Below are 8648 nucleotides of genomic sequence, written 5' to 3' on the forward strand. Positions count from 1 at the left end.
GGCATGTGACGAAGCATTGAAGCTTCAAAAAACATTCCCATCGTGCTTTAATTTTTTGTTTGTTTGGTGTCAGGTTGATTTGAAAAGAGTTTGAAATGTCTGTTTTTACTCATGCAGACCACAAAGAAGGCATGACAGAACAACATTAGATTATTTGTAACTATTTGATGGCGGCTGTGGTTGCATGATCTTCCCAGGTTTCAGTTTCTCATGACAATCTATTGCTTTCATTATTTTGCTATAATTTTTTTAGCTTAAGAAGGATCTTTCAGTGCATGGTTGTGATGAAGAGATTGATGATCAATTAGAGGTGGGAAGCGGTGATGATTTTAGTGACGACGGTGATATTTTCAGAGTCAGATGTAAGTTCTGTACGATATTTTCATTATTTGGTTCACTCTTTTAATGACTGCGAGCTCATGTTTTCAATTATCCCTGTCAGCATCCTGGAATGCCTTTTATCCATCCCAAACATATTCACCAGCCCTTTGCATAGGTATAGGAATTTACATAAAACTTTCAAGTATGAGTAAGGTGGAATTTTCCATGATGTGCTTTCTAATTCTTATACACTTCCACATTTTCTGTGACTTTTTTCCAATTTTCTTTTCGTCCCGGTTACCGCCAATTTCACATTTAGAATGATGCAATTTCTCAATTGTTACCAAATCATACTCAACAATACACCACTTCACACGAGGGTATCACCGATGGAAATACACCAACTGTGACATGGGCAGATCCAAAGACCTCGCCATGACTGTTCTTTCCTTCTTGGTTTTATGTGTTGCTCTTAAATTGATTTTATTTTTCTTAATCTGGTTCAAGTTATAAATGTTCAAGTTATTGGAACAAGTTGTTAAGAGACTTATGAGAAATTTATTGTAGGTGGTGGCATGTTCAACAATGAAAATGATTTATTGTAGGTGGTGGCATGTTCAACAATGAAAATGATTCTTTTCCAGACAAAATTTGTAGATGGTGTTTCAATGGTTTAGCAAACTGTTACAAAGTAGAACAAGTGATATACTGTTCTTTACAGTCAACTGCAATTATGGGGATTTTATGAAGCTTGTCAAATCTGACAATGACAAAGATTTATGGTTGTAATTGTTATTTACATTTTTATGCCTCAAATTAATCAACAAGATTAGGTAAAGTCGAAGAAGAAATGCTAAGATTAATTTATGGTTCTGTATTTAATGAAAATATTGTTTTTGTGAACAAGGGGTGGAAGTAGAGGCAGATGACATTTTTAATATCAGTACTTATTTTTTTGTAATTTTTGTTGACTATTACGCAGGCCTTCATTCGGTATTGCATTCGACATCGACGTTATCTTTGATCTCTAACTTCATCCTTCACCTGAGGTTGATTCTACTGAGCACGTTAAAAAATGTAGCATCACATTTCCTACTGTATTTTTGTTCTGCTATCATGTGCTAGGTTTCAAGAAATCCCTAATATATAATATTAATGTTTTTGATTATGAGGCGTGATTCAATGTTGTGATTTGTTGAAATTGTTTCTATTTTGATTTTAATTTTAATTTATATTGATGATTTTTGTTGATATAGAGAATGTACTGATGAACTACAAGAAGCATCATTGGGAATACTGTTTGCTTCTTATAGTTCAAGAGATTCGAGAGATTCGTGCAATTCTTACTTCTAGATTTGGAAAAGAATTCAAGTGATTGAAATTTCGTAAAATAAACTCTCAGCATTATGTTGTTCTTCGTGATGAATGAGCTTTGTTTTGCGTATTGATATGTTGTATCGGTGACTTGACTCTCTGTATAGGTTGTTTCAACATAGGTTATTTTTCTTTGTGTTCTGCTAGGAAAACAACTCTGGCAAATATACCTTATGGTTATGCAAAATGAGGGATAAGGTGTGACCCTTCAAAATTAAGTATATCTGAATTAGAGAGACTTACATGAGTTTTTTCTCAGAAAATTCATGATCTAATTGAACTCACATGGATGTGACTGCAGTGCACCTGATATTGGAACAGGATCATAGGTTAGTAATGCAGACTTAGAAAGTTCGGAAACTTTTATGTTGTGATAAAACTTTAATTTGAACTTTTGGAAATCAAATTATCTTAATGTATGGTACGTATGCAGACCATGGCGTGTATACAAGATGAATATTCTAGATTTCGCATATACTCGCTGGTTGTGACAGGAAAACCTAGAGTAAGTAGTTGTTTGTTCGTGACTCTAGCTTCATTCCCATGGTAAATATGGTGAGCTTAAAGAAAACCATGCTTAAAGACTGTGATGTTTTAATCCCAACAGCTCTCGGGAGTGTCATCAATAGATGGTACTTTGCCTTTTTATTTACAAACAAATAAAGAAGCTATTTTGATATTCACTTTTCTATTCTTTTGGTATTGATGAAGGGAAAATGCAAATGATCTAAAGGCAACAATTTAGTAGAACCATCCAATCACCCAACTGATCCAGGGACTGATGAGGTTAGTTTCTTATTCTTTTCTCTTTCCTTCTCTTTCACAAACAAGTTTAGAATGAAGAAATTACAATACAACGTCTATACAAATATTAAGGAAGACATGCCTTTCTCTAAACATGTCTTGAACTTGTCATGTGCAGAGGAATATTGGATTAGGGAAACCAAAATCCGTTCATGATGATTATTCACAAGGTGAGGTCAATTTACACATAATTTATTTTAAAAAGTCCTTAATGTCGTGCTGTTGGTTTACTGTTTTCCCGATTACCAATCGAAAGAGAAATACAAGGCTTGTAGTCTCAAGAAAAGAAATTGATTGTAGAGATTAAGAATTATGGTCAACATGCATCTTTTGAATACACCTGCATCAACATGAACAAAACCACTCCCACATGAACCTTATCCTGTAGCAAATTAACAACTGTGATTCTGCTATGCTAATGACTCTGCAATGCTAATGACTTCACAATGATATACGACAGTGATTCATGACATATAATTACTTCTTTGATTGTAATCACTTCTATTATGACATGAGAAAGACTTTCAATGTTTTTCAATTGTTGTGTATGTGACTTATATACCAAACTTTGATCAATTATGGTTTAAAATTTATAAGTTCTATATTGTGTCTTTTTGAACATTATTTAAATATACATATACAATTTGTTTTCATTCCTAAAGTTAGATATTAGATTATAACAAAGTGTAATTATAGGATTCCTTATTGCATGTCTTAAAACATAAATAACTAAAGAGAATTACACTATAACTCAAGTTATTTTCTTTTGAAACAGTGTCTCTATTAATTAGTAATGGTTTTGCTTTATAGAAACTTTGTTGCGCATGTGTACTCACTTTTATTATTTCATCTCAGTTAAACTAATTTCAAATTTAAGGGTGATTACCATATGATATACAATAAAGAATTAATAATCTCCACGCTTAAGTTCAAAAAGCACTGTAACTTTCATGGGCTTAAAAATCAGCATTTCAAGGGCTAAGTAACATGAAGTAGAGATGATATGCTTGACACTAACAAATGAACTCATACAATCATTGGTTATTTATAATCTTAAAATGTAAAAAGTAGATAAAAAAGAGCATGTGTTAGATATAAATAAGAACTTATAAACCTGTGATGAAATATAAGTCAATATTTTAATTTTTTTATTATAAATTAAGTAGAAGATAGTAATGAATAAATTAAAAATTACTTTCATATTAATATTAATTAAAAACACTATAATAATGTAGAAACTTTTACATTTATTAAACTCTCTACTATACCTAGATTTCCTAGGTTCTGATTTGACTGGTTCTTGCTTTTTGGAAAAAAATACACTATATGGTCAACTCATCTTTAAATGCCAAGCCAATTTTGCACAAGGTATATTTGTGGTATTATTATTTAGTGAAAATCAGCAATTTTAATTCATATTTAATTTTTATTTGAGAGTAATGAATACATTAAGTGTGAGACCAGATAATTCGTGCATTTTAGTTAGCTCAAATATTAATTATCGAGCAATTACTAACGATCATTTTCGTTTCTATTATTACACTAATGTTTGTATGTATTTTACAAATATTTTATTTTTATTTGAGAAAATTTTAGACATAAGTGTAAAAAAATATCATTTCCAAATCACAATTCATAGTTTCTCATTTGTAATTTGTAATGCCTGTGAATTTTATCACTAAATTTATCAATTTATTATTGTATTCTAAGAAAACAATGATCGATATTCATAAATTTTATCAACTTCTATAAATTTTATCATTGAAATTTATTATTTTCACGGGTCATTATTACCACAATACCTTTTTTATTTTAATCAACATAAATATAATCTTATTAGTGATATTTATAAATATTTATAGTTATAAGATATATTAGATTTAACGTGTTGGTGATTTACAAAATATTTATTTTAAATATTTATAACTATTAGTGATTTTATAATAACAATTATATATTAGCAATAACCAAGTCTTATCGAATGATTTAAAAAAGAAATGAATTTATCTGTACGGAAGCGTGAGTCTTCTTGGGTTTATACATAAACACTCTTCACTATTTAATTTGTGGTTCATATACAAACATTCATCATAAATTTCTACTTCTTCTATTGCGTTACTAATACATTGTTCACCTTAAGAATGGTCTTACCCGTGCGAACGCACGGGTCATCTACTAGTTTTTATAATAAATAGTATGTAGACATGATCTTTGAATGTGTGTTATTGTTTACTATATTTTAAGTAAATAATCACGGATTTTAATTTATTTCTAAAACTAAAATCAGAAATGTTTGTACTACTTTGTGTTAAACCAAGCAATTGAGCTCGAGTGGTAAACGAACTCCTGCTAAAGACGAAGGTTCAGGGAATACCGAGTACGATTCCTGGTAGGAACATTACTTGGCCAGAGCCATGATCTCTCGGCATGAACTCTAGATTACTAGGGGCCCATTCCCCTAGGAACCAGAGTGCATAGAGCAAAAAAAAATTGAGAAGAAAATTATAATGCTAAAAATTGTCCGAATTAAAATGGAATGTAAGTTCTTACATTTCTCATAAATTACTTATCCATGTAACTTGGATGTGTGAATTTTATAGAGAACAATAATGAAAATCGTGAACCCTTGTCCCAGAGACGAAATCTGCTTATATAGTAGTATTATGTACACCAATATTTGTAGTACTATGTACACCAATATTTGTCAGAAAATAATTACTTCTCCCGGATTCGACATGTATCTTGCTACGTGGGCTTCTGTCCACTGTTGTGTTTCCATATGTCTTTTGTAACATCTTAAACCTCAAAACTTCACCAACGATATTTAGCAAACACGCGGCGGAAATAACGTCATACAACAACTGTCATCGCATACTCACCCTCACTTAGGGTATTTGTAACACCCCAAATTTGTTAAATTATTATGCGGTGATAGTTAAGTTAATTTGGGTCGTAGGGGCGTGCGACCTTAAGAAAAGAGTGTAGAGAGTAATTAGAAGTTGACAAATTTTATTTAAAATTATTTAATAATTAAAATAATAATAGTTTATTGTGATTTATTTAATTAAAATGAGAAATAGAGGAATTGAGCCAAATGTGAGAATTAAGGAAAGTTATGGGGAGGAAGAAGTAATAAGTGGGCATGTTTGGGCTAAGTGTGTAATTTTGAGAAGATTTACCCTAAGTATAAGATTAAGAAATAAACCTAGAATTGGGAGAATTCTATCATTACGTATAGAAAGTGAAAAGAGGCAAATGATAGGAGTAGAAGGTTGAAGCTTGAAGAAGAAGAAGAAGAACACCCAAGTTAGAGAATTAATTTGCTTTGTATGAATTAAGGTAATTGAAGACCAACCTTAATAATGGATATATGCATGAGAGGTATATTAGATGACTCCTTAACCTTTAATAGGATACTTTATATTAATTAAATATGAGTTTTTGTGTTTTTATGATATTAAACACCTTCAACATAATTCTCATTTGTGTTTTTATGATATTAATCCCAAGCTAGGAGAGGAGGCTTGGAGCTCGGAGAGGGGGCTCATAGGTTCGAAGATGAGACTCGGTTCATGAGAGGACCAAATATTGAGTTGGTATCACGTGTGTATGCATCGAGTTTCATAGTTAAGTTGCATTACATAACCGAGTTGTATGCATATATTTATTTGTGTGTGATTGTTGAGTTGGTTGTGAGAATGTATTGTGACATGTTGTATGTAATTATCTGTACAACATGAAAGTATTAATACTCTACCTTATAGTATGTAACTACTCAAGAAAATTGCTAAAATTGCTTTGGAGAACAATTTAGCAGAAGTGGTGGAATTTTCCATATTGAAAAGTTCATTATAAACACTTTAGTTAATCATTAAAGAGAAAATTCAAAGTTTCTATATTCTATAGTGAATTAATTGTAGATTAATGATAAAATACCCCTTTTGGTCCCTTAAGTATACCTTCTGGTTCATTTTGGTCCTTCAATTATTTTTCGTGCCATTTGGGTTCGTTAAGTTTCATAATGTTTCAAATAAGTCTCTTCCGTCATGTTGCCTCAAAGGTCCGTCTATTTTGTCTACCTGGCAAGTGAGCTGTCAAACTGACATTAATTGATAATGTTGAAAGACATAGGGATATTTCCACAAAGGTTCTAAAATGCATATGACATGTTACATAGACATGTTCAAAATGACTTCAAAATACAGTACAAAAACCATAAATCAAATCGTTACATAAACTGATCAAAAACCATAAACTAAACAAAGACTAATTAAGACTAGGTGGTTTTCTTTGATGGAATCCTCTTTGTTGGGGTAATCTTTCTAGTTGTATGACCAATCACATTCTTTGAAGCAAATAATCTTGTTGTTAGTCCTGATGCTACAAAGGGCCTTCTTACACTAAGCTTCTATGACTTTCTAGTTGCTTTTGCATTTTCCCTTAAGCGTTATCCTGATACAACCTTTCCTCTAGAAGACTGGGTTGCACTCATGTAAGTCTATGTTGCTGAGGATTGAGTTGCAACCACCTGATTTTCAGGAGCATTACCTTGTGTTGCATTGGACTGAGATGCTGCTACATGGGTAGATGTTTCCTGACTTGCATTGGCTTGAGATGCTGAAGCATTAGTAGCTGTGGCCTGACTTGGTTGAGATGCTGGTGTGACCTTGCAGGTTAATTTGTTATGGCCTACTTATTTGGACCTGGAGCACTTGATAATAAAACATGTCCTTCTAATTTTTTGTCACTCCCATCAATCTCTACTTGCTTAGGATTTCTCCTTTTATTGGGTCTACCAGGCATCTTCCTATACTTAGGTGGCTGCACATATGGATATGGAGTCTTGACCCACAAATTGGATCCATTCACAAGGTATAGAACATGCTTGTACACGGCCTTGTATATAGAGATCCTATAGTATTCAGAAATGTAATCATCAACTTTAAAATTCCTACTCTTCGTGGATGCAATTACATGGACACATGAAAGACCTGTTTGATCCCATCTTCTACAAGAGCAATGAAAATCCTTCAAATCACAGTGAATGTTTTAGCTGGGTTTTTCAAATGCCTTACTTCAAACATATGCTCATCTAACATTCTACAATGACAAGAAATGCCATTAATAACAGTACTGACCAATACTATATATAACAGTAAAATTGCTAACATGTTTACATACCTGACAAGCCATAAGTTAGTAAAATTGCTAGTTATCTCAAGTTTCTTTTTAATGTTGGGCAAAATATCATTACCAGATACATCTTGGAACCTCATTCTATTTTTTGCACATCTCTCTATAATGTAAGTTCTGATCTCCTCAAGCATTGTCACAAGTGGTTTTCGTCTAGAGTCAAGAATTACACTGTTAAAAGACTCAGACATGTTATTGAGCACAACATCACACTTATTGGTTGTTCTAAAATATGATCTACTCCAATATCTTGGTGGAGTTTTCATCATATGGAGATATGCTTCTTCATTGGTCAACCTCATTCTTTTCATCTCTCTTTCCCAAGCTTGAGCATATGTTGACTTTGCACAAGAACTTGTAACTTGGCACAATAGAGCTCCCAGTCACAACCATCCTTACATCTTACCTCACTCTTTTCTTGTCATTTTTTATGAACTTCAGGTCTCTACCATTTTGTACAGCATATGAGGTGACTGCATCCTTAATGTCACTTTTAGAAGTAAAGTACATACCAAGCTCCCATTTGTAGTTGGACATATCTTTCTTTTCTTTGAAAAATGGGTACTTCTTCCTATTAATTCTACTACTATCATCACTATCACAACCTCTTTGAAGATCATCGTTGTCATTATCACTCCCCTTACACTCTCCTGTATCTTTCATGCTCTTTTTTCCCCCTAGACTTTCCATCACTTTCATACGCAATGAGATCAACAAGTTCATCTTCATCCATCTCATCATACCCATCAAATTCATCATCAATTGATACCTCAAGGGCACTATCATAATGAAAGCTCTCATCCTCACTATCATCAGAATTAGATTCATCATGCACCTCACCCATATTGTTTGAGACAACTTCAACATTGTTTCAGGAAACACCAACAAAGCCATGATTCAACCCAATATCAACTTCCTCCATAACAACATTACCACCATTCAACTCAGCTTCTCCT

General features: G+C 32.6%; 1 long non-coding RNA gene across 15 annotated transcripts; it reads left to right on the forward strand.

The window, feature by feature from the left end:
* Nucleotides 1-115: 115 nt before the first annotated feature.
* Nucleotides 116-3636, forward strand: LOC131641777 (uncharacterized). Of its 15 annotated transcripts, none has more exons than XR_009295634.1 (5): nt 116-197; nt 273-362; nt 443-2024; nt 2129-2481; nt 2618-3632. It is a non-coding gene; the product is annotated as an uncharacterized LOC131641777 (long non-coding RNA). The 15 variants fall into 15 exon arrangements; XR_009295635.1 differs by having other exon boundaries at nt 889-2024; nt 2618-3631; XR_009295629.1 differs by having other exon boundaries at nt 121-362; nt 443-496; nt 889-2024.
* The last annotated feature ends 5012 nt before the right edge of the window (nt 3637-8648 follow it).

Source organism: Vicia villosa, linkage group LG1 (assembly GCF_029867415.1).
Source record: "Vicia villosa cultivar HV-30 ecotype Madison, WI linkage group LG1, Vvil1.0, whole genome shotgun sequence".
In the NCBI taxonomy this organism is placed as follows: Eukaryota; Viridiplantae; Streptophyta; class Magnoliopsida; order Fabales; family Fabaceae; genus Vicia; species Vicia villosa.